Source organism: Giraffa tippelskirchi, chromosome 2 (assembly GCF_054371585.1).
Source record: "Giraffa tippelskirchi isolate mGirTip1 chromosome 2, T2T-mGirTip1v1.2.pri, whole genome shotgun sequence".
Lineage (NCBI taxonomy): Eukaryota > Metazoa > Chordata > Mammalia > Artiodactyla > Giraffidae > Giraffa > Giraffa tippelskirchi.
In genome coordinates, this window is record NC_137276.1 from 112,962,242 (window position 1) to 112,987,560 (window position 25,319).

Below are 25,319 nucleotides of genomic sequence, written 5' to 3' on the forward strand. Positions count from 1 at the left end.
CATTGTTTCCACTTTGGCTCAGCCTCTTCATTCTTTCTGGAGCTATTTCTCTGCTTTTCTCTAGTAGCATATTGGCCACCTAAAGACCTGGGAAGCTCATCTTTCAGTGTCATTTCTTTTTACCTTTTCATACTGTTCATGAGGTTCTCAGGGCAAGAATGCTGAAGGAATTTGCCATTCCCTTCTCCAGTGGACCATTTTTTGGTCAGAACTTTCCCCCACAACCTGCTTGTCTTGGTTGGCCCTAAATAGCATGGCTCATAGTTTCATTGCATTAGACAAGGTTGTGATTCAAGTGATCATTTTGCTTCCTTTTCTGTGATTGTGGTTTTCATTCTGTCTGCCCTCTGATAGATGAGGTTAAGAGGCTTGTGGAAGCTTCCTGGTGGGAGAGACTGGCTGTGGGTAAAACTGGGTCTTGCTCTGGTGGGCAAGTAAATCTTTAATCCAATTTTCTGCTGATGGTAGGGTTGTTTCCCTCCCTGTAGTTTGTTCTAGGCCAAACCATGGGGGTAACGGTGGTAATGGAAACCTCCTTCAAAAGGAGGCTCCCAGGACTACTTTGATCAGTGCCCCTAACCCCATGGTAGGACACTTGACCCACACCTCTGCCAGAGACTCCCAGACATTCACAGGCAAGTCTGGCTCAGTCTCTGGGGGGTCACTGCTTCTTTTTCCTGGGTCCTGATGTGGACAGGCTTTTGTTGTGCCCTCCAAGAGTCTGTTTCCCTGGGGTTCTCAGTATTTTTGTGTGATCCCCAGGTTGGGAAATCTGTTGTGAGCCCTGGAACTTTTGAAACAGTGTGAGAATTCTTTGATATAATTGTTCTCCAGTTTGTGGGTTGTCTGCTTGGTGGCTCTATAGTGGTACTAAAGGCGATCTCCTCCAAGAAGACTTATGCCACACGCTGTGCCTCCCAGCTCTGCTGCAGCCAGACCCCCTGTCCCCGTGGTAGGTCACTGCTGACACGTGCCTCCACAGGAGACACTCAAACACTGAAAGGCAGGTCTGGTTCAGTCTCTTGTGGGGTGTCACAGCATTTTTCCTTCGGTCCTGGTGCACACAAGGCTTTGTTTGCACCCTCCAACGTCTCTGGCGGGTCTGAGATGTTAAACACAATTGCATTCCTCCTACCATCTCGTTGGGGCGTCTCCTTTGCTCTTGCATGTGGGGTATCTTTTTTTGGTGAGATCCAACATTCTCCTGTTGATAGTTGTTCAGCAGCTAGTTGTGACTTTTGTGTTCTCGCAGAAGACAAATGCGTGTCCTTCTACTCTGCCATCTTGATTGTTTAAGACAGTTTATTTAGCCATTCCCCTAGGATTTACACTTATTTGACTTTCAGTGTTTGTTTTCTTTCTTTCTTTTTATTTTTTGCTACTGTAAATAAATACTGCAAAGATCATCCTTATACAAATCTCCCTGTGCACTTATGTGATTGTTCATTTCTCTAAGGTAGAAATAATTTCGTTTCTGGCTTCTAGGTCTCCAGGTCTTAGAAGGACAGTTTGAGTTCAGCTACGTGACAAAGAGGGTTTTAAAAATTGCCTCAAAATTGAAGGGATGGAACAGGTTACCCTTTAATCTTATCAAAGCATGGCATCAACCCCCAAAATACTACTTTAATATTCTTTCTCACTTTTGTAGCTTGTATGTTTAGGAAATATTTCCAGAATTTAAAATACTAGCCATTTTATATTTATATGAAAACATGTCCAAGACTTTCATCATAATGCAAAGAGCTGCTCTCTAAGAATATTGTCTTTTCTTTAATTAAATGAACGTTTAATGAATGAATGAGAGGACTGAAAAGTTCAGTCTTTTCAGTCATCCACTCCTTCAGTTAGTTTCCACCTAGGATCCTCAGTGGGAAATTGATCTGAGGAAAAATTGCACATCATACATTGACTCAGCTAAGGCCAACCCATTTTAAGGTGCCTCCCATTAATTTGCTGACTGCAAATAGAGATTTTTGCCCAAGGCCAGAACTCACAGTTTGTTCCAGTTGACCTGAAATAGATTTACACAAATGACTGGGAAAAGGGAGTCTCTTCTTGGTCCACTCTTTCTCGTCACACAAACATACACACACACAAACACACACACCTTGACACAGCCTTAATTTCCTTTCAGCCTATGGTTATTTTTCATTTTAGCATTGATGCTGTTCATATGTGGAGAAGGAAATGGCAACCCACCCCAGTATTTTTGCCTGGAAAATCTCATAGACAGAGGAGCCTGGCACGCTATAGTCCCTGGGGTCACAAAGCATCAGCCATGACTTAACGACTGAGCACACATGCACTGTTCATATGAGACAGCTTGACTTATCTACAAAGGACCTCAAATGACAGATGGAAACAGGGATAGATAACACACCCAGGAAGATTCATATTTTCTAAAAATGGGGAAATTATGGGTTTCAGTCATAGCCACACCATGTCAGGAACCTGTCCACACCTTCACTTGCCAGCAGCCCCATTTCTAGCCCCATGTCTCAGGGACTGAGTCTGCATCTTAAGTGCATGAAATTAATTTATTGTTGTTCATTTGATAAAAGGTTGAACATCCACATTTAAAACCACCATTTCCTAGTCAAATTTTAGTTAAATAAGAAACCTTTGTTCATTTTTAGAATTTTAATAATTTGAAATGTGTGAGTTGACTTTTAACTAATAGGAATCCAAAAATAGCCACTCTTGTTCTAAACAGAGCAGATATTCACAGGTGCTTGTTCCTGAGGATGGCTGCAGTTATATTCCTAGGGTACAGTGGGAGATGGTGGAAAATTCCCTGGGCTCAAAGAGAAGCACAGGGGATCTTGAAAGGAGAAGAAACATGCTTCTCCCCTGTGTTCTCTACACAGTGCAGGCCACCACTGTCCATACAGCTACCTAAGCCAGGCAGCCAGAAATCAGAAGGTCTGCTGATTTTTCTGTTTGTACCACAGATAATGACTCATTGAGTTGGTTGATTCTATCATCAAATACTGCTCTAAATCAATCCTCTTTTCTATCTCTGACCTGCTACTCCACATTAGCTCTTTTCCTTTCTTTAAGACAAGAGTAGTAAACATTCTTGACCACTATAAAGCAGTGTTCTTGGTACTCTGTGCTATGTGCTAAGTAGCTCCAGTCATGTCTGGCTCTTTGTGACCCTATGGACTGTAGCCCATGAGGCTCCTTTGTCCATTAGTGTCTCCAGGCAAGAATACTGGAGTGGGTTGCCCTGCCCTCCTCCAGGGGATCTTCCCACTCCAGGGATACTACTTTAATATTCTTTCTCACTTTTGTAGCTTGCATGTTTAATATGCATTTCAGGAATAAAAAATAGTAAACACTTTATATGTATATGAAAACATGTACAAGACTTTTAGCATAACGCAAGTGTTAGTTTCTCAGTCATGCCTGACTCTTTGCGACCCCGTGGACTGCAGCCCACCAGGCCCCTGTGTCCATGGGACTTTCCAGGCAAGGATACTGAAGTGGGTTGCCATTTCCTTCTCCAGGGATCTGCCCGACCCAGGGATCGAACCCAGGTCTCCTGCACTGCAAATAGATTCTTTACCATCTGAGCTACGAGGGAAGCCAGCATAATGCAAAGAGCTGCTCAAACCCAGGGATCGAACCTGCATTTCTTACGTCTCCCCCACTGGCAGGCAAGATCTTTACCACTACCACCACCTGAGAAGCATACAGGATACAAATAAGACATGGCTTTATGCCTTCAAAGTTCTATTCCAGAGGGAGAGACAAGCACTTGGGAAGGATACTCAAGTACTTAATATATGCCAGGCACTGTGTATGTGCTGGAGCAGGATAGGGAGCAGATGGGGGACAAATCAAACATTTCTCTCCTCTTTTGGCTGTAAATAACAACAAACTCTCCTCCCTAAAGCAAGCAAACACACAAACCTACAAAAAACCACTACAAGTAGCTTAGGCTCACAGATTCTACGGACAAGCTCAGCAAGCAAGTCAGAGGAAGGGCAAAAACATATCTGAGCCTCAAAAATGTAAATATCCCCAAGATGATGTTCTGTCTCCTGACTCTACATGTTGTCCTCGTGTCCTCTTCATGGCAGGGAAATTCTGTAGCGTTTCATCGTTACACTTCCCTCCACCATGAATCATCTTTCTGTGGCCCAATTTGGATCCTGGTAGCCCAGGCATCCAGGTAGCCCAGCTAGTCTTGTATGCCCATTCTATATGAGTGACCTCTGACCCATGGGAGGGACATGGGAGTGTGCAGGTCCCAGGCAGCCACAGAATGCCTAGCAGGGCTCCCAGCAGAAGAAGAGGGTGACAGGGAAAACACAGATCCCACCTGTGGTGAAATCAAGGGTCTAGGATGCTGCAGCATGGGGGGGGGGTAGAGTAAGAGAGATAGGGAGGGTGCTGAGGGGGGTGGTAATGGATAAAGAAAAACGAGCCCACTCTGAATTCAGGCAATGATTGTAGTGGTGGCAGATCCCAAAGGCTTAGGTGATGAGGTCCTTTGGACTTGCTGAGATGTTTCCACAGGACATCTAGGTAGAGGTCTAGAAAAGTTTGGGCTGAAAATAAAGAGCTTGAGTCATCATAACCATCTTCTTCAGGTAATGGTTGACTCCAAGGGCAGGTGGATATGATTACCAAGAGAATAAGGGGAAGCAGTGGGGCTTCCCAGATGGCTCAGTGGTAAAGAATCTGCCTGCCAATGCAGGAGACACAGGTTCAATCCCTAGGTTAGGAAAAGCCTCTGGAGTGGGAAATGGCAACCCACTCCAGTATTCTTGCACGGACAGGGGAGCCTGGCAGGCTATAGTCCATAGGATTGTAAAGAGTCTGACGTGACTGAGCGACTGAGCACAGACACAGGGAAAGCTGGGAGAGGCTATGACGAGTCATCCCAATGCTGGGAGAGTCCAGACCTAATTTCAATATGAAACACTGCAAAACTGATTCCTCATTATTGCTTCTCACAGGAAGCAGAACTTTGACATTTTAGTGGCGAATAAGCATTCCCAGATTTCTCCTTCAATCCTTTTATTCAATAACATAGGTAATCCAAATAAAAAAATGAAGTTTATGTGCCTCAGTAAAGTTATTTTTCTTTAGCCAAAGCAGTGAATCTAGGCTTAAAGAAGAAAATTCCATGACCAATTGGAGCCCAGGAGTTTGGGGGCAGGGTCCTGGGAGTGATGACATTATTCACAGTGGGGCACAAGATAACCCAAGGTCTAGCTGGGACCCTCTCCAGAACCCCACTGAAGGGCTGTAGAGTAGCTAATCTAAGGAAGGTTTTAACAGGTAGTGGTATAGACATGCAGGAGGGACAGGATGTGTTGGTGACATTTGTGTTGTGCCTCCCCAAGACTGTGTGACAGTTTTGGAAATAAGCTGAAGTCATTATTGGTATGAATCACTACTGTACAAACTATATTCCTAAGACCTTTCCAGGTAATTAACATTTAATCTCTTGGGGACTGAGGAACCTTGTGAATTATGCAAGGAAATCTACTGGCCTTCAGTAAAAGGGGAATAATTAGTGTTTCAGAGGTTACATCCTAAAAACCAAACCTTGGCTTTCTTATATGGAAGTCCTTCTCAGAAGACCCAGGATTTAATAGGAAAATCCTCAGGTCAATGGACGAATTCCCAATTATCATGTCTACAACTTTGTTTCTGGTCCTCTGGAGGCAATGTGTAGATTTACTGACCAATGCCATCTCCCAGCCAAGAATTTATGCTGGACCAGGAGTGGCCAGCAGGATTTGGTGGTCAATTTTCTCAGCATTCCTCTGGATGTAAAATTCAGATAGGTGGATTGCATGCTGTCACCGTAAAAAGATGTGACAACTTGTCACAGGCAAGACTGGCATGTTAAACAACCTAAAGTGTCAGAGTAATTGCACACTGATGCTGGGCAGACATTCTGCCCATAACCAAGCACCGTGGGATGTCTCTCTCTGAGACCAGGAGCCCTGTTCCTCCCTTCAATGAGTCTAGGGCTGCTGAAAAGACCAGAGCAAAGGTCTTGCATCTGGACCCTCCAAATTGGCCCAGAGTTCTCCAACCCAATAGTGGTGGAAATGGAAAAATTGAGGGGATACTATGCCTGGCTTCTATTGGGGCTTTAAGAAAATTTCAGAAGGGTGACAAAATGCTTCTGGGGAAAGTTCTCAGCCTCCCTTACTTCCCCATATTCTGATATGCAGAAGGTGAAAGGAGGCCATTTGACCTGGAAGAGGAGCTATTTGTCCTGGATAGCAGAGTCCAGGTGCTGTGAATAGGGGTTGAGGGGAAGAGAGAGTGATGGCTGGCTGCAATACCTCGAAGCAGTAGCAGGGGCCCTGGCTCCCACCAGTTTTGAGAGTCTCCAGTGACCTGGGAGACCAAGAGGCATGATCCACAGGGGAGGACAGTGTTAGGGACCTGCCTTGTCCTCTTCTCTTCAGTTGTTGTTCTAGGCCAAGGGGAGGGGTTGGAGTTGGAGAAAACACTGGTGGGGCTGATATGTAACTGGATCACTCAACAAATAGTGATGAAATAACCTCTGTGTGCTAAGAAATGTGCCAGACAGTGGAATATCCTGGTGCCCCCCCCCCCCACCATGGAGTACATAGGTCAGAGGGAATACTTGCTTCCAAAACAAAATAAACAAGTGCATTAAATAACGACAAGTTGTGATGGGCAGAGTGGAGAATAATGAGGGATAATCTTTTTAGACATCTCTCCTGGGCTGTGAAGGAGAGAAGAGAAGGAGCTCACTTTTCCAGTGAGGAGTGGAGGGGGTGGGGAGAGGAGGGTGCAGCAGATGCAAAGACCCTGCATGAACAGGAAGAAATAACTGATGTGAGCAAAGGCAATATGGGGCGGGGGTGGTGGTGGGGTGTGGCTTAGGATGAAGTTGAATAGACATGGACCAGATCAGGCAAGACCTGTGGAGTCAGGTGAAGAAGTTTGGATTTTAATAGAAGGGTAATGGTGTCCCACTGAAGGGTGTCTGGCTGGAGAGAAATCTGTCATCCCTTTGGCCTCTGTATGGTTATTGAAAATGAAACTAAGACAAAACTAGGGAAGTTGTAGGGCTGGTATAAAAATGGCCTTACCTTTACAGTTCAGTGACTTGAGGTTGCTCACTAATTCAGCTACACTTGGAACCTTTCTCTGGTTCCCAATCCCTGTGTGTTTTGTTCTTTCACTGGTGGTTATCAGCCTTAGCTGATTAGAATTACCTGATGGTGCTTTGAAATATATACTGCCTTTTCCTACCCTTTACCAGGTAACTCAGAATTATGACCACAAATAAAGCTGACAAGTAAAAGGCAAACTGGAATAAAAAACTGTAACTTACATAAGACAAAGTTTTAGTTTCATGAAACAGAAAAGTCACTCTCTTTAATTTTTTTTTAGGTGAAATCTTTTTTATTTATTTATTTTTTAATAAATTTATTTATTTTAGTTGAGGGCTAATTACTTTACAATATTGTAGTGGTTTTTGCCATACATTGACATGAATCAGCCATGGGTTTACATGTGTTCCCCATCCTGAACCCCTCTCCCACCTCCCTCCCTATCCCATCCCTCTGGGTCATCCCATTGCTCCAGCCCTGAGCATTTGTCTCATGCATTGAACCTGGAATGGTGTTCTGTTTCACATATGATAATATACATGTTTCAATGCTATTCTCTCAGAACGTCCCACCCTCACGTTCTCCCTCAGAGTCCATAAGACTTCTATGCATCTGTGTCTCTTATTCTGTCTTGCATAGGGTTATCGTTACCATCTTTCAAATTCCATATATATGCATTAGTATGCTGTATTGGTGTTTTTCTTTCTGGCTTACTTCACTCTGTATAGTGGGCTACAGTTTCATCCATCTCAATAGAACTGATTCAAATGTATTCTTTTTAATGGCTGAGTAATATTCCATTGTGTATATGTACCACAGCTTCCTTATCCATTTGTCTACTGATGGACATCTAGGTTGCTTCCATGTCCTGGCTATTGTAAACAGTGCTGCAATGAACATTGGGGTACACGCGTCTCTTTCAATTCTGGTTTCCTCGGTGTGTATGCCCAGCAGTGGGAATGCTGGGTCATATGGCAGTTCTTCTTTTTTTTTTTTTTTTATAAATTTATTTATTTTAGTTGGGGGCTAATTACTTTACAATATTGTAATAGTTTTTGCCATACATGGACATGAATCAGCCATGGGTTTACATGTGTTCCCCTTCCTGGACCCCCCACCCACCTCCCTCCCCATCCCATCCTTCTGGATCATCCCATTGCCCCGGCCCTGAGCCCTTGTCACATGCATCGAACATGGAATGGTGTTCTGTTTCACATATGATAATATACATGTTTCAATGCTATTCTCCCAGAACGTCCCACCCTCACCTTCTCCCTCAGAGTCCATAAAATTGTTCCATGCATCTGTGTCTCTTATTCTGTCTCGCATATAGGGTTATCGTTACCATCTTTCAAATTCCATATATATGCATTAGTATACTGTATTGGTGTTTTTCTTTCTGGCTTACTTCACTCTGTATAATGGGCTCCAGTTTCATCCATCTCAGTAGAACCGATTCAAATGTATTTTTTTTACATTGTGTATATGTACCACAGCTTCCTTATCCATTCGTCTGCTGATGGACATCTAGGTTGCTTCCATGTCCTGGCTATTGTAAACAGTGCTGCGATGAACATTGGGGTACACGCGTCTCTTTCAATTCTGGTTTCCTCGGTGTATATGCCCAGCAGTGGGATTGCTGGGTCATATGGCAGTTCTATTCCCAGTTTTTTAAGGAATCTCCACACTGTTCTCCATAGTGGCTGTACTAGTTTGCATTCCCACCAACAGTGTAAGAGGGTTTCCTTTTCTCCACACCCTCTCCAGCATTTTTTATTTGTAGACTTTTGGATAGCAGCCATTCTGACTGGTGTGAAGTGGTACCTCATTGTGGTTTTGATTTGCATTTCTCTAATAATGAGTGATGTTGAGCATCTTTTCATGTGTTTGTTAGCCATCTGTATGTCTTCTTTGGAGAAATGTCTGTTTAGTTCTTTGGCCCATTTTTTGATTGGGTCGTTTATTTTTCTGGAATAGAGCTGCAGGAGTTGCTTGTATATTTTTGAGATTAATTGTTTGTCTGTTGCTTTATTTGCTATTATTTTCTCCCGTTCTGAAGGTTGTCTTTTCACTTTGCTTATAGTTTCCTTTGTTGTGCAAAATCTTTTAATTTTAATTAGGTCCCATTTGTTTATTTTTGCTTTTATTTCCAATATTCTGGGAGGTGGGTCATGGGGGATCCTGCTGTGATTTGTGTCAGAGAATGTTTTGTCTATGTTTTCCTCTAGGGGTTTTATAGTTTCTGGCCTTATATTTAGATCTTTAATCCATTTTGAGTTTATTTTTGTGTATGGTGTTAGAAAGTGTACTAGTTTCATTCTTTTGCAAGTGGTTGACCAGTTTTCCAGATTGTGGACCACTGGAGAAGGGCATGGCAAACCACTTCAGTATTCTTGCCTTGAGAACCCCATGAACAGTATGAAAAGACAACAGGATAGGACACTGAAAGATGAACTCCCCAGGTCAGTAGGTGCCCAATATGCTAATGGAGATCAGTGGAGAAATAACTCCAGAAAGAATGATGGGATGGAGCCAAAGCAAAAACGATACCCAACTGTGGATGTGACTGGTGATAGACGCAAAGTCCGATGCTGTAAAGAGCAATATTTCATAGGAACCTGGAATGTTAGGTCCATGAATCAAGGCAAACTGGAAGTGGTCAAACAGGAGATGGCAAGAGTGAACGTCGACATTCTAGGAATCAGCGAACTAAGATGGACTGGAATGGGTGAATTTAACTCAGATGATCATTATATCTACTACTGTGGGCAAGAATCCCTTAGAAGAAATGGAGTAGCCATCATGGTCAACAAAAGAGTCCAAAATGCAGTACTTGGATGCAATCTCAAAAACGACAGAATGATCTCTGTTTGTTTCCAAGGAAAACCATTCAATATCACGGTAATCCAAGTCTATGCCCCGAACAGTAACGCCGAAGAAGCTGAAGTTGAACAGTTCTATGAAGACCTACAAGACCTTCTAGAACTAACATCCAAAAAAGATGTCCTTTTCATTATAGGGGACTGGAATGCAAAAGTAGGAAGTCAAGAAACACCTGGCGTAACAGGCAAGTTTGGTCTTGGAGTACAGAATGAAGCAGGGCAAAGGCTAATAGAGTTTTGTCAAGAGAACGCACTGGTAATAGCAAACACCCTATTCCAACAACACAAGAGAAGACTCTACAGGTGGACACCACCAGATGGTCAACACCGAAATCAGATTGATTTTATTCTTTGCAGCCAAAGATGGAGAAGCTCTATACAGTCAGCAAAAACAATACCAGGAGCAGACTGTGGCTCAGATCATGAACTGCTTATTGCCAAATTCAGACTTAAATTGAAGAAAGAAGGGAAAACCACTAGACCATTCAGGTATGACCTAGATCAAAGCCCTTATGAGTATACAGTGGAAGTGAGAAATAGATTTAAGGGAATAGATCTGATAGACAGAGTGCCTGATGAACTATGGACAGAGGTTCGTGAGATTGTACAAGAGACAGGGATCAAGAAAATTCCCATGGAAAAGAAATGCAAAAAAGCAAAATGGCTGTCTGAGGAGGCTTTATGGATAGCTGGGAAGAGAAGAGAAGCGAAAAGCAAAGGAGACAAGGAACGATATTCCCATCTGAATGCAGAGTTCCAAAGAATAGCAAGGAGAGATAAGAAAGCCTTCCTCAGCGATCAGTGCAAAGAAATAGAGGAAAACAACAGATTGGGAAACACTAGAGATCTCTTCAAGAAAATTAGAGATACCAAAGGAACATTTCATGCAAAGATGGACTCGATAAAGGACAGAAATGGTATGGACCTAACAGAAGCAGAAGATATTAAGAAGAGGTGGCAAGAATACACAGAAGAACTGTACAAAAAAGATCTTCATGACCCAGATAATCACGAAGGTGCAATCACTCACCTAGAGCCAGACATCCTGGAATGTGAAGTCAAGTGGACCTTAGAAAGCATCACTACGAACAAAGCTAGTGGAGGTGATGGAATTCCAGTTGAGCTATTTCAAATCCTAAAGATGATGCTATGAAAGTGCTGCACTCGATATGCCAGCAAATTTGGAAAATTCAGCAGTGGCCACAGGACTGGAAGAGGTCAGTCTTCGTTCCAATCCCAAAGAAAGGCAATGCCAAAGAATGCTCAAACTACCGCACAATTGCACTCATGTCACATGCTAGTAAAGTAATGCTCAAAATTCTCCAAGCCAGGCTTCAGCAATACGTGAACTGTGAACTTCCAGATGTTCAAGCTGGTTTTAGAAAAGGCAAAGGAACCAGAGATCAAATTGCCAATATCCGCTGGATCATCAAAAAAAGCAAGAGAGTTCCAGAAAAACATCTATTTCTGCTTTATTGACTGTGTGGATCACAATAAACTGTGGAAAATTCTGAAAGAGATGGGAATACCAGACCATCTGACCTGTCTCTTGAGAAACCTGTATGCAGGTCAGGAAGCAACAGTTAGAACTGGACATGGAACAACAGACTGGTTCCAAATAGGAAAAGGAGTACGTCAAGGCTGTATATTGTCACCGTGCTTAATTAACTTATACGCAGAGTACATCATGAGAACTGCTGGGCTGGAAGAAACACAAGCTGGAATCAAGATTGCCAGAAGAAATATCAATAACCTCAGATATGCGGATGACACCACCCTTATGGCAGAGAGTGAAGAAGAACTAAAGAGCCTCTTGATGAAGGTGAAGGAGGAGAGTGAAAAAGTTGGCTTAAAGCTCAACGTTAAGAAAACTAAGATCATGGCATCTGGTCCCATCACTCCATCGGAAATAGATGGGGAAACAGTGGAAACAGTGTCAGACTTTCTTTTTTTGGGCTCCAGAATCACTGCTGATGGTGACTGCAGCCATGAAATTAAAAGACGCTTACTCCTTGGAAGGAAGGTTATGGCCAACCTAGACAGCATATTTAAAAGCAGAGACATGACTTTGCCAACAAAAGTCCGTCTAGGCAAGGCTATGGTTTTTCCAGTGGTCATGTATGGATGTGAGAGTTGGACGGTGAAGAAGGCTGAGCACCGCAGAATTGATGCTTTTGAACTGTGGTGTTGGAAAAGACTCTTGAGAGTCCCTTGGACTGCAAGGAGATCCAATCAATACATCCTAAGGGAGATCAATCCTGGGTGTTCATTGGAAGGTCTGATTTTGAAGCTGAAACTCCAATACTTTGGCCACCTCATGCGAAGGGTTGACTCATTGGAAAAGACCCTGATGCTGGGTAGGATTGGGGGCGGGAGGAGAAGGGGACAACAGAGGATGAGATGGTTGGATGGCATCACCGACTCGATGAACATGGGTTTAGGTAGACTCCGGGAGTTGGTGGTGGACAGAGAGGCCTGGCGCGCTGCAGTTCATGGGGTCGCAAAGAGTTGGACACGACTGAGCGACTGAACTGAACTGACCAGTTTTCCCAGCACCACTTGTTAAAGAGATTGTCTTTTCTCCATTGTGTATTCTTGCCTCCTTTGTCGAAGACAAGGTGTCCATAGGTGCGTGGACTTATCTCTGGGCTTTCTATTTTGTTCCATTGATCTATATTTCTGTCCTTGTGCCAGTACCATACTGTCTTGATGACTGTGGCTTTGTAGTAGAGCCTGAAGTCAGGCAGGTTGATTCCTCCAGTTCCATTCTTCTTTCTCAAGATAGCTTTGGCTATTTGAGTTTTTTTATATTTCCATACAAATTGTGAAATGATTTGTTGTAGTTCTGTGAAAAATACCATTGGTAGCTTGATAGGGATTGCATTGAATCTATAGATTGCTTTGGGTAGTATACTCATTTTCACTATATTAATTCTTCCAATCCATGAACACGGTATATTTCTCCATCTGTTTGTGTCCTCTTTGATTTCTTTCATCAATGTTTTATAGTTTTCTATATATAAGTCTTTTGTTTCTTTAGGTAGATATATTCCTAAGTATTTTATTCTTTTTGTTGCAATGGTGAATGGTATTGTTTCCTTAATTTCTATCATAGATGCAGAAAAAGCCTTTGACAAAATTCAACATACATTTATGATAAAAAAAAAAACCCTCCAGAAAGCAGGAATAGAAGGAACATACCTCAACATAATAAAAGCTGTATATGACAAACCCACAGCAAACATTATCCTCAATGGTGAAAAATTGAAAGCATTTTCCCTAAAGTCAGGAACAAGGCAAGGGTGCCCACTTTCACCACTACTATTCAACATAGTTTTGGCCACAGCAATCAGAGTGGGAAAAGAAATAAAAGGAATCCAGATAGGAAAAGAAGAAGTAAAACTCTCACTGTTTGCAGATGACATGATCCTCTACATAGAAAACCCTAAAGATTCTACCAGAAAATTACTAGAGCTAATCAATGAATATAGTAAAGTTGCAGGATATGAAATTAACACACAGAAATCCCTTGCATCCCTATACACCAATAATGAGAAAACAGAAAGTCACTCTCTTTAGAATCAATAAGAAAAGATTTTTTTTTAAACTACTAGGTTAAAGCTAGAAGATCATGAAAAAATAGACATGGCCATAAGCTTCAAAAGAGGCTCAACTTCTCCAGTAATTAGGGAAATACAAAACAAAATAATGTGAAACACTATTGTTCACCCATAAAATGGATTAGAAAAAAATGACTGATAATGATCAAGATTGTTGAGGAGGTATAGAAACTTGTGTTCTTAGAACCTATGAAAGTATAAACTAGTTCTGTATCTTTCAGAATTGGCAATATTTATTTAATATAAAGAGCATATGCCGCCAATCTAACAATCTAGTAATCCAGTAATTCCACTTCTGAGGTTCTCTTTGACAGAAATATGCACATATGCACTTAAAAATATGAGTACAAGTGTGGCACTGATTGTGTGGGTGTCATGAACTGACATCTCCATTAAGAGTGAAATGGCTAAATAAATCATGGGATGCTATTCTGCTCAGTTTAAAAAAGGGAATGTTGATCTAAATATACTGGCAAAGAAATATGTCTCATATATTCTTCAGTGAAAGAAGGAAGCTTTAGAATATATATAGTGGGACCCATTTCTGTAATCCTGTGATATTTCCGTGTGCGTGTTATATAATCAATATTTTGTGCATTGTTCTCAGTTTACTCCCTACTTCAAGGCACTTAGTAATTAGAGAGATGGTGTAGCAAGGTTAGTAATTTCTTGCTTTAGTGATTTTTGCAGGTAGAAAATAGAGGTCCTTAGAAGTCAACACATTCAGTGAAGAGATTATACTAGGGCTTGAAGGTAAGAGGGAGGGAATGCCTTATCAAGAACAAGTCAGAGATTTCCCTCCAATAGCAGCAGAAAGTAGGGATTTTGGCCCAGAGGAAAACTTGATATTGCCCCAATGGTGGCAAACCTCACTGAGGGTAAAACCTGATGCGCACTATGGGGCTGGATCCAGGGAACTTGTATCTGGTTGTCAAAGATGCCAGTGTCTCTGCCTCCAAGGCCCAATATCAGCAGAGGCAGCAGACCTCAAGGGACCCTGTGGCCTCACACAGAAGCTGGTAAACTCCATGGCCAGAACAGGACTCTGGGAAGTTTTTCCCACTCTGAAAGTAGGAAAGTCCTGGTAATAATGGAGGATAGGGGCTTGGATCCAGATTTAATTTGGCTAAAATAATGATAATAAAGGGATGTAGCATTTCATGTGACATCTGATTCGGAAGAAAGAAGTCTGCATGTTTCCAAATACCCAGAGAAAAGATTAGAGAGGTGATGTACATAGTGGACATCCTGGGGAGAGAAGAGATACTGCTGGAAGAGAAAGGCAGGAACTTTTAGTCTCACTCTCATACCTCTCTCGTTTGAATTTTTGACATTGAACATCTATCACTTTTACTCTTTTTTACAATGAATGAGCTTCCCAGTTCTGCATGATCCTAAGTCACCCAGCTCAGCACGACCATGTTGCGTGGTCCCACAGACCACCTGCCCCTCTCCCTCAGGTCCCCAGCTCCCTGCTTCAGCCCTAACTTCTGATCCATCTCAGCCCTTCACTGATGAGCCAGCTCTCTGCAGGTCCTACCCACATCACCCAGCCACCCAGCCCAGGGCTCTGGTCCAACTTCCTCAGCTGCTTTCTGCCCTTGTTGCTGCCATGGCAGCATAAACTGTGGTTGCTGCCACCACCCAGTGGTAGCTGGTAGTGTCCAGTCTCTGTGTTACAGAAAGTTGCCTGACTTGTTTTGACAACCTTTGTCCCTAGTCTAGTCAAACCAGCTCCTTTTTCTTGCTTGAGAAAAATAGCATCTGCATGAGTGTTTCTGGAGAGCGATGGTGGAGAAACATAGGCTCTGGAGCTTATATCAAGTCCCCTCTGCCAGAAGTTGTGACCCTGTGGGGTCTTGAAGTAACTTAAGGAACTCAATGACCAGTCTGGCTCCAGTCAGAGGGGATGGTATGATGTTACTTGTAAGGATAGAGATCACTGGACTAGGATTTGGCTGCCAGAGGTGGTGTACTGAAGGAGATTCTGTAGGAAAGAGCAGGCCCCCTCCTCCCAACTGCCACACCTTCTCTTCTCATCAAAGAACAGCATCATGACCATTTGCATGGCCTGACACCTGGCCACAAGTTTAGGCAGAGAGACAGGAGGGTTTGGTGTGACATGGGGAATTTTGCCTTTTGCTTAAACATGTTTGTTTTCTGAGATTCCCTTCCAGCTTCTCTGAGTGAACCATTTTTTTCCTGGGGATATTCAGCCCAACATCTTGGCACTGGAGCTCCTCTTACAGCAAATCTCCAGAATCACGTGGATCCCACATCACCAACCAAGGAAAGAGTGGATCTCCTCCACAGAAGGAAGGTCTGGAATGCAGTCACGGAGTGGGAGGGGTGCTGAGGGAGTTGTCTCACACTTTGGTTCAGCTGTGTTTGTAAAGGAAAGCTGTGAAGCAGACTTGTGCTGTCCCTTTCGGGTTGGAGCTGCTCTTGGTAGCACTAGGTAGATTTGTCTGTCTCTCCCTCTTGGAAGGTGTAACCTCCAGACAGTTCTTTCTCTTTCCTAACCTGCTGAGATAGGTCATGGGCATGCTTCTTGTGTCTGAGGATCAGTGAAGGGCAAAGAAACTGAGGTGCAGAACAGGTGTTGTGCATGTGCTGTTCCCTTCCTCCAGCATCCAGAAAAGTGTTCCTCACTGGGTTGACTGGTTGTCCTGATATATGTCTCTGTGAAGAACTCTGACAGAGATGCTCCAAAGGAAGCAGGGACTCTCCACTCACACTTCATGGGACAAGATTAAATAAACATAAACTCATTTGATCCTCAACCACTGCTGCACTGGACCAAGGTGTCCTCGAGCCTGTCACAAGGAGACCCCCTAACTGTTGCTCATGGGCCATATTTTCCCACTGTGTGTCTTTATGGAATTTCTACTTCTTTGATTACAGTATTTAAACAAGAATGTATCAATTGCTTTCTGACTAACTAGAAAAATCTCTTCATCTTTTTATTCATTTTGTTTTATTGTGGTAAGTACATATAACATAAAAATTTCCAATTAGAAAATTTGTACACAATTTACTCTTCTGTGTACAATTCAGTGGTGTTAAGTACATTCACATTGCTGTGTAACCATCATCACCACCCATCTCCAGAATTTCTTCATCTTTCCAAACTGTAACTACACATCAACAACTCCCCATCCCCCTCCCAGCCCCAGCAACCACCATGAGACAGACGCCATTCTGTCTCTATGAATTTGACTCCTCCAGATATCTCTTATCAATAGAATGCTATGGCATATGTTCTTTTGTGTCTGGCTTATTTCACTCCAGGTCCATCCCGTTGTAGCACATGTCAGAATTTTCCCAGCCACTTTTTCAAGGTCATTCTCTCTGGTTGTCTGCGCTGCCCTCCAGAATTATCTCTGTTCCGTTCCATGGTCAGTGTGGAGAAGCAGACTGATGCACACATGCCTGCACATCTGTTTCCTGCAGGGCTACTTTTTTTCTGGTTTTACAAGGGTTACCTTGGAACCGTCTTTGTGAACAGATGACCAAATTACAAGAGCAAAAGTTCCTGAAGACTGAGTTTACATATATGGAAGAAAACATTGTCATAATTTTTTTTTAAGTACAAGGTGATTGTGACATGGTTCATACACCTCATTCTTAGTCTCAAGTGCCCTACTATGATCCAGGCATGGTACTAGGTCCTGGATACACGGTGAGCACAAAAGGAGGTAGCATCCATGGAGCTCACAGTCTGCAGGGAGACAGACATTAATCCAGTAATTACAAACACAGATAACTCTTTAAAGAAAAAGATGGAAGCATAGACCAAGAGCAACAGACCTAGAATGAGGCACAGGAAAGGTTTCCCTGAGAAATTTCAACACACAAACCCAGACCTGAACAATGTGTGGGAGACAAGCCTCAGTTGGAAGGGAAGGGGTGGCCTGAGGTGGCTGTGCAAGTGAGCTACACAGAGACTGGATACAACACTCACTTACTGCTTAGAACTCCAAGTCCTCCAGGAACAAAAGGCACAGTGCTTTGTCTTCTACAGATGGAGGCCAAGGTACAGATGACAGTCAGCTGGAAAATGTATTTTTGAGGTTTATTCTGTTCTGCTCTTGATTCAGTGTGTTTCAAAGCAGGGACTCTGGGCGAGTTTCAAACATGGCAGTGACCTGGAGACACTGAACTAGGCCAGAACCTGGATCGGGGCAGTCTGTCTGGTGTGGGGGCCCCTGGGGCCATGGAGGAGAGGGTTCAGCTCTAGCCAAGATGGGAGCCAAGAAGTAAGAACTTTATCCGGGCTTTAACCATTGACTGATGATGAGGGCTGGGTTCCATTTTGTGGGGGAGGTAAGACTTCAGTGAAACCAGAAAATCAAAGTAGGAGCTGTTTGCCTGACACATTGGGTGAACACAGTGGGGACATGGTGCCCTGGCATCACACTATTATACTTGAGAATGAGACAAGGATCTCATGAGACAAGGTACAAAATTACCCATGGCCACTCTGGCTGCTGGGCCTGGAAGGTGCTCATCTTGGATTTTTCAGGACAGAGAGACCAGCTAGAAGGAGTGTAATTTGGATGACAGGGGTGGAAAGCAATGTGTTTTACAGGCTGAGGCTATTTGGAGGAAGATAGTCTGAGTTTCTGTGAGAACCACGTTGTGGCCAGGGGTCCCTAAGACTATCCTCAAGTTAAATAAAAAGACCATCCTCAGAAAGAAAGCTTGCCAATGATTCACTAGAAGGACTTACACAACTCAGAAAAGCTGTTATACTCACAGTTACAGTTTATTACAATGAAGGGATGCAGATTACAAACAGCAAAGGGAAAAAGACTGAGGGGGCAAGGTCCAGGAGAAACCAGGCTCACGTTTTCAGGTGTTCTCTCTCCCTGGATTTGTGTAGATAGCACTTACTTCTCTCAGCAATGATGTGTAACAACACATGAGGGGTGCTGCCAACTAAAGGAGCTCCCCAGCCTTGGGGTACATGGTTCTTATTGGGATTTTGTCACATAAGCATGGAGTGTCCACAGAGCTGACCATTTTGTAGTTCTCAGTGTAGTTCTCAGTGTCTAGCTACCCCAGGGCTCAAACTGATATGGCATGGCTCAAGGACCCCACCATAAATCGTGCTGTTAGCATAGACTTTCTGGAAGATCCCAAAACTCCAGGTACACAAAAACAGCCTTATCAGGGAGCATATTCCAAGAGTTTGGATCTCATCTCCCGGGAGCCAGCCAAAAGCTAGAAGATTTGGAATTTGCAGGGTTTGAACACTCCAAAGCTGCTGATTTAACCCTCTCCTGCACAAGCATGAATGGTCAGTATCAAAACTTTAAGAGGAATGTCCATCATAAAAGGAGGAAATATGTTCTGTATAATTATCATCAGTTCCAAAATTTTGTTCTGTCTCACCCTTGAAACAGAGCTCCTTCCTCCTCCAAAACGCCAATCACAGCTGCCATGTGACTTCTGCCAGGTCCCCTCACTTTCCATGCACTCATCTTGCCTGGAATGGGGATGAGTTGAGGAGGGGCATGGAAGCATCAACTCAGCTGTGATCAGACATTTTATCCCCCACTTTGAAGTCACTGTGAAACTAGGCTGGTTCTGTAGTGATGCACATGGAAATCTGTTGGTTGCTTTCAGTGCTCATCCCGGGATTTGCTGTACACAGCATACAGATGGTGTGTGTGTGGGGGATATTTTATCCACCCCTCCCCTACTTTGTAATTATTGTATCACCTCTTCTACATACCTTCCTATTTCCCTTACCATCAAATAACGCTAATTTTAGCATTGAGAAAGATTTCTTTACTAGGTTATGGGCCTCATATTTTACCAAACTGCTTCTACTTACAACTTCTTAAAAGCAACTAACCAAGTTCAGTCAGTTCAGTCGCTCAGTTGTGTGCGACTCTTTGCGACCCCATGAATCGCAGCATGGCAGGCCTCCCTGTCCATCACCAACTCTCGGAGTTTACCCAAACCCACGTCCATCGAGTTAGTGATGCCATCAAATCATCTCATCCTCTGTCATCCCCTTCTCCTCCTGCCCCCAATCCTACCCACCATTAGAGTCTTTTCCAATGAGTCAACTCTTGGCATGAGGTGGCCAAAGTATTGGAGTTTCAGCTTCAACATCAGTCCTTCCAATAAACACCCAGGACTGATCTCCTTTAGGACGGACTGGTTGGATCTTCTTGCAGTCCAAGGGACTCTCAAGAGTCTTCTCCAACAACACACTTCAAAAGCAGCAATTCTTCGGCCCCCAGCTTTCTTTAGAGTCCAACTCTCACATCCATACATGACCACTGGAAAAACCATAGCCTTAACTAGACGGAACTTTGTTGGCAAAGTAATGTCTCTGCCTTTTAATATGCTATGTATGTTGGTCATAACCTTCCTTCCAAGGAGTAAGCGTCTTTTAATTTCATGGCTGCAATCACCATCAGCAGTGATTTTGGAGCCCCCCCAAAATAAAATCTGACACTGTTTCCACTGCTTCCCCATCTATTTCCCATGAAGTGATGGGACCAGATGCCATGATCTTACTTTTCTGAACGTTGAGCTTTAAGCCAACTTTTTCACTCTCTTCTTTCACTTTCATCAAGAGACTCTTTAGTTCTTCTTCACTTTCATAAGGGTGGTGTCATCTGCATATCTGAGGTTATTGATAGTTCTCCCGGCAATCTTGATTCCAGCTTGTGTTTCTTCCAGCCCAGCGTTTCTCATGATGTACTCTGCATATAAGTTAAATAGGCAGGGTGACAATACACAGCCTTGATGTATTCCTTTTCCTATTTGGAACCAGTCTGTTGTTCCATGTCCAGTTCTAACTGTTGCTTCCTAACCAGCATACAGGTTTCCCAAGAGGCAGGTCAGGTGGTCTGGTATTCCCATCTCTTTCAGAATTTTCCACACTTTATTGTGATCCACACAGTCAAAGGCTTTGGCATAGTCAATAAAGCAGAAATAGATGTTTTTCTGGAACTCTCTTGCTTTTTCGATGATCCATCGGATGTTGGCAATTTGATCTCTGGTTCCTCTGCCTTTTCTAAAACCAGCTTGAACATCTGGAAATTCACAGTTCACATATTGCTGAAGCCGGGCTTGAAGAAGTTTGAGCATTACTTTACTGGCGTGTATGATGGGTGCAATTGTGCGGTAGTTTGAGCATTCTTTAGCATTGCCTTTCTTTGGGATTGGAATGAAAACTGACCTTTTCCAGTCCTGTGGCCACTGCTGAGTTTTCCAAATTTGCTGGCATATCGAGTGCAGCACTTTCACAGCATCATCTTTAGGATTTGAAATAGCTCAACTAGAATTCCATCACCTCCACTAGCTTTGTTCGTAGTGATGCTTTCTAAGGCCCACTTGACTTCGCATTCCAGGATGTCTGCCTCTAGGTGAGTGATCACACCATCGTGATTATCTGGGTCATGAAGATCTTTTTTGTACAGTTCTTCTGTGTATTCTTGCCACCTCTTCTTAATATCTTCTGCTTCTGTTAGGTCCCTACCATTTCTGTCCTCTATAGAGACCATTTTTGCATGAAATGTTCCTTTGGTATCTCTAATTTTCTTGAAGAGATCTCTAGTCTTTCCCAATCTGTTGTTTTCCTCTATCTCTTTGCATCGATCCCTGAGGAAGGCTTTCTTATCTCTCCTTGCTATTCTTCGGAACTCTGCATTCAGATGGGAATATCGTTTATTTTCTCCTTTGCTTTTAGCTTCTCTTCTTTTTCCAGCTATTTGTAAGGCCTCCTCAGACAGCCATTTTGCTTTTTTTGCATTTCTTTTTCATGGGGATTGTTTTGATCCCTGTCTCCTGTACAATGTCACGAACCTCTGTCCATAGTTCATCCAGCACTCTGTCTATCAGATCTAGTCCCTTAAATCTATTTGTCACTTCCACTGTATACTCATAAGGGCTTTGATCTAGGTCATACCTGAATGGTCTAGTGGTTTTCCCTTCTTTCTTCAATTTAAGTCTGAATTTGGCAATAAGCAGTTCATGATCTGAGCCATAGTCAGCTCCCGGTCTTGTTTTTGCTGACTGTATAGAGCTTCTCCCTCTTTGGCTACAAAGAATATAATCAATCTGATTTCGATGTTGACCATGTGGTGATGTCCATGTGTAGAGTCTTCTCTTGTGTTGTTGGAATAGGGTGTTTGCTATGACCAGTGCATTCTCTTGGCAAAACTCTATTAGCCTTTGCCCTGCTTCATTCTGTACTCCAAGGCCAAATTTGCCTGTTACGCCAGGTGTTTCCTGACTTCCTACTTTTGCATTCCAGTCCTCTATAATGAAAAGGACATCTTTTTTGGGTGTTAGTTCTAAAAGGTCTTGTAGGTCTTCATAGAACCGTTCAAGTTCAGCTTCTTCAACGTTACTGGTCGGGCCATAGACTTGGATTACCGTGATATTGAATGGTTTTCCTTGGAAACGAACAGAGATCATTCTGTCATTTTTGAGATTGCATCCAAGTACTGCATTTCGGACTCTTTTGTTGGCTATGATGGCTAATCCATTTCTTATAAGGGATTCCTGCCCACAGTGGTAGATATAATGGTCATCTGAGTTAAATTTACCCATTCCAGGAGCTAGCCGGGCTCGGAGGCCAGGGGCGGTGGCTGAGACGAGCTAGCCTGGTCGGAGGCCGGGGGCGGCGGCCGAGAGCAGTTACCCCAGGTCCAAGGAGCAGCGGCTGCATGGGCATAGGAGGGCCGAGAGGAGTTACTCCGCATTCAAGGTCAGGAAGGGCCGTCGTGAGTAGATACCCCTTGTCCAAGGTAAGGAGCAGTGGCTGCACTTTGCTGGAGCAGCCATGAAGAGATACCCTACGTCCAAGGTAAGAGAAACCCAAGTAAGATGGTAGGTATTGTGAGAGGGCATCAGAGGGCAGACACACTGAAACTATAACTGCAGAAAACTAGCTGATCTTATTACATGGACCACAGCCTTGTCTATCTCAGTGAAACTAAACCATGCCGTGTGTGGCCACCCAAGATGGATGGGTCATGGTGGAGAGGTCTGACAGTATGTGGTCCACTGGAGAAGGGCATGGTAAACCACTTCAGTATTCTTGCTTTGAGAACCCCATGAACAGTATGCAAAGGCGAAAAGATAGGACACTGAAAGATGAACTCCTCAGGTCAGTAGGTGCCCAGTATGCTACTGGAGGTCAGTGGAGAAATAACTCCAGAAAGAATGATGGGATGGAGCCAAAGCAAAAACTATACCCAACTGTGGATGTGACTGGTGATAGAAGCAAAGTCCGATGCTGTAAAGAGCAATATTGCATAGGAACCTGGAATGTTAGGTCCATGAATCAAGGCAAACTGGAAGTGGTCAAACAGGAGATGGCAAGAGCGAACGTTGACATTCTAGAAATCAGCAAACTAAGATGGACTAGAATGGGTGAATTTAACTCATATGACCAACTAACCAAAGAGACCACTTATTTTCCCTGTGAATGCTTTAAATATATTTGAATAAAACAAGATGAATTTAAAATAGAATAAAAGTAATTTTCATCAACTCTTCTTTACTCTTCCTTTCAACAAATTTTCCATCATGTATCTCATTATTTTAGGAAGCCACTTGGTAGTGAAATAACTTTTTGTAACAAAAATATCTATGACTTTTCCATTTACTTTATCCTTTCTCTTAGGTAAAGTTTTCTAGAGATGCTATGGCTTAATTCACATGCAAAACTGCAGTTATAGGAGTTTCTGGGTTAAAGTCTTTTGATATCTATAAATCATTTTACCTTTTCAGTCTAAAAGTCAGGAGACAGGTTAGTACTAAGTGGAAGTGACACACACTAGTGTGGCATGCTGGTCAGTGTCTGTGTGCTTGGTTACTGCTTCATGCTGATTGTTAAATACTTTGAATGTCATGCTGAGCTGCATGTGGGAAGTGTGAGCATGGGAGGCCCTCAGTCATACTCTATTCAGTGAAGCATATTATAAATGGATAACAAGATTTTCTTAACTGAAAGCAGAACAAAAGGCTTCACTCTTTGTGCCATCAGCAGATTCCAGAACAGTAACAAATCCAGGGTGCTTCATAAAATTAATCTTAGTATTTATAATGGCCTACTTATTTCAGAATCTTATTTTAGAAACTTTGTTCATGACTCACAAAAATGACAAAAAATGTATATTTCCAGAGCCCATGTTGTGTGATGAGGATGAAACTCTCCTCCAAGGCACATTGCTAATCAGGACTTTAAGATGTTAAGGGGAAAGGATATGGATATCTCCCCATCTGTCAAGTGAGTAATTTCTTATATGAGCATTTCTCTGCAGGATAGGTAGACTGAAAAAAAAGTTCACACTCAAGAGTACAGACCCTGGTGCCACTGCCAGTTTGCACATGCCCATTCCCTGGACCTCTGCAGCTACTTTTCACATGCCTGTGCCCTACACCCAAGCACCAAGAGGGATCTCCTTGGCTGTGACTACCCTTTGCAGACAAAAAGAGGAGCAGAAGGATCCCAATGGCCTTCACCACTGAGGACTCCAGCAGGCCTTGCCACCACTGCAGACGCTCCCAGCCTTGGACACTGAGGACCCCTGTAGCCTTCCCCAATGCTGTTCTCAGCTTTGGAGCTACCCCAAATTTTTCCTGCTGCATTCCTCTGGAACCAGAGCCACCACAGCACCCACTTTAGCTGGAACTGCTGTACCCACCCAGCTGGTGCCATCAAACCCATTCATAGACGAAAGATCTTTACCCCATTGAAGCCAGACCATAAAGTCTGGAAGACATAACTGCTCTTTCAAATGCACAGAAAGCAATGCAAGGATACAGTAAGATAAAAAAAAAATCTGAGAAACTTATACCACCAAAAGAACAAAATAATTTTCCAACAACCAACCGCAGGGAAATGGAGATCTATAACATGCCTGACAATTCAAAATAATTGTTTTAAAGAAGGTCAGCAAGCTACAAGAGAACCTGGACAACTCAGAAAAGTCAGGGAAACAGTACACATGAGCAAAATGAGAAGTTGAATAAAGAAATGATAATCATAAAAAATAACTGAGCAGAAATTCTGGAGCTAAAGAATAAAATGAATGAAACAGAAAAATGCAACAGAGAGCAGTAGGCTCAGTCAAGTAGAAGAAACAATCAGCGTATTTAAAGAGAAATTATGGGAATTGTCCAGTCAGAGGAAAAAAGAAGATTTAAAAAAGTAAAAACAGCCAATGGGGTTTATTGGACTTCAGCAAAAGAACCAATATATACATTTGGGAATCCCAATGTAAAGAGAAAGAGAAAGTGGGAAAGCTTATTTAAAGAAATAATAGCTTAAGTTTCCCACATCTTGGGAGGGAAATGAATATCCAGGTACATGATACTAAAGTGAAAGTGAAGTCGCTGGATTCACAGCATCAGCACCACCTGGGAACTTGAGTGAACCAGTGAAGGTGCTCAGTCGTGTCCGACTCTTTGCGATCCATGGACTGTAGCCTACAGGGCTACTCCATCCATGGAATTTTCCAGGCAAGAGTACTGGAGTGGGTTGCCATTTCCTTCTACAGGGAATCTTCCTGACCTGGGATCAAATCCAGGTTTCCTGCATTGCAGATGCTTTACCATCTGAGCTACCAGGGAAGCCCCCATGATGCTAAAAAGGTCCCAAACAAGTAAAGGAGACTACACCATGGCACATTGTTAATATAATCAAGCTGTCAGAAGTCAAG

At 43.1% G+C, this 25,319-nt stretch overlaps 2 long non-coding RNA genes across 3 annotated transcripts in view; both read left to right on the forward strand.

Moving 5' to 3' along the window:
* LOC145539932 (uncharacterized) overlaps positions 1-25,319 on the forward strand; it is a 50,090-nt gene that overhangs the window by 15,616 nt on the left and 9,155 nt on the right. The window contains exon 2 of one of the 2 annotated variants that reach the window (XR_014078076.1): positions 15,786-16,570. The exons of the other annotated variant lie outside the window; for it this stretch is intronic. This is a non-coding gene — a long non-coding RNA (uncharacterized LOC145539932). Of the gene's footprint in view, positions 1-15,785; positions 16,571-25,319 lie in introns of those variants that run through there. 2 annotated transcript variants of the gene reach the window in all.
* LOC145539933 (uncharacterized) lies at positions 17,294-24,815 on the forward strand. The gene is made up of 2 exons (XR_014078077.1): positions 17,294-18,922; positions 22,206-24,815. It is a non-coding gene; the product is annotated as an uncharacterized LOC145539933 (long non-coding RNA).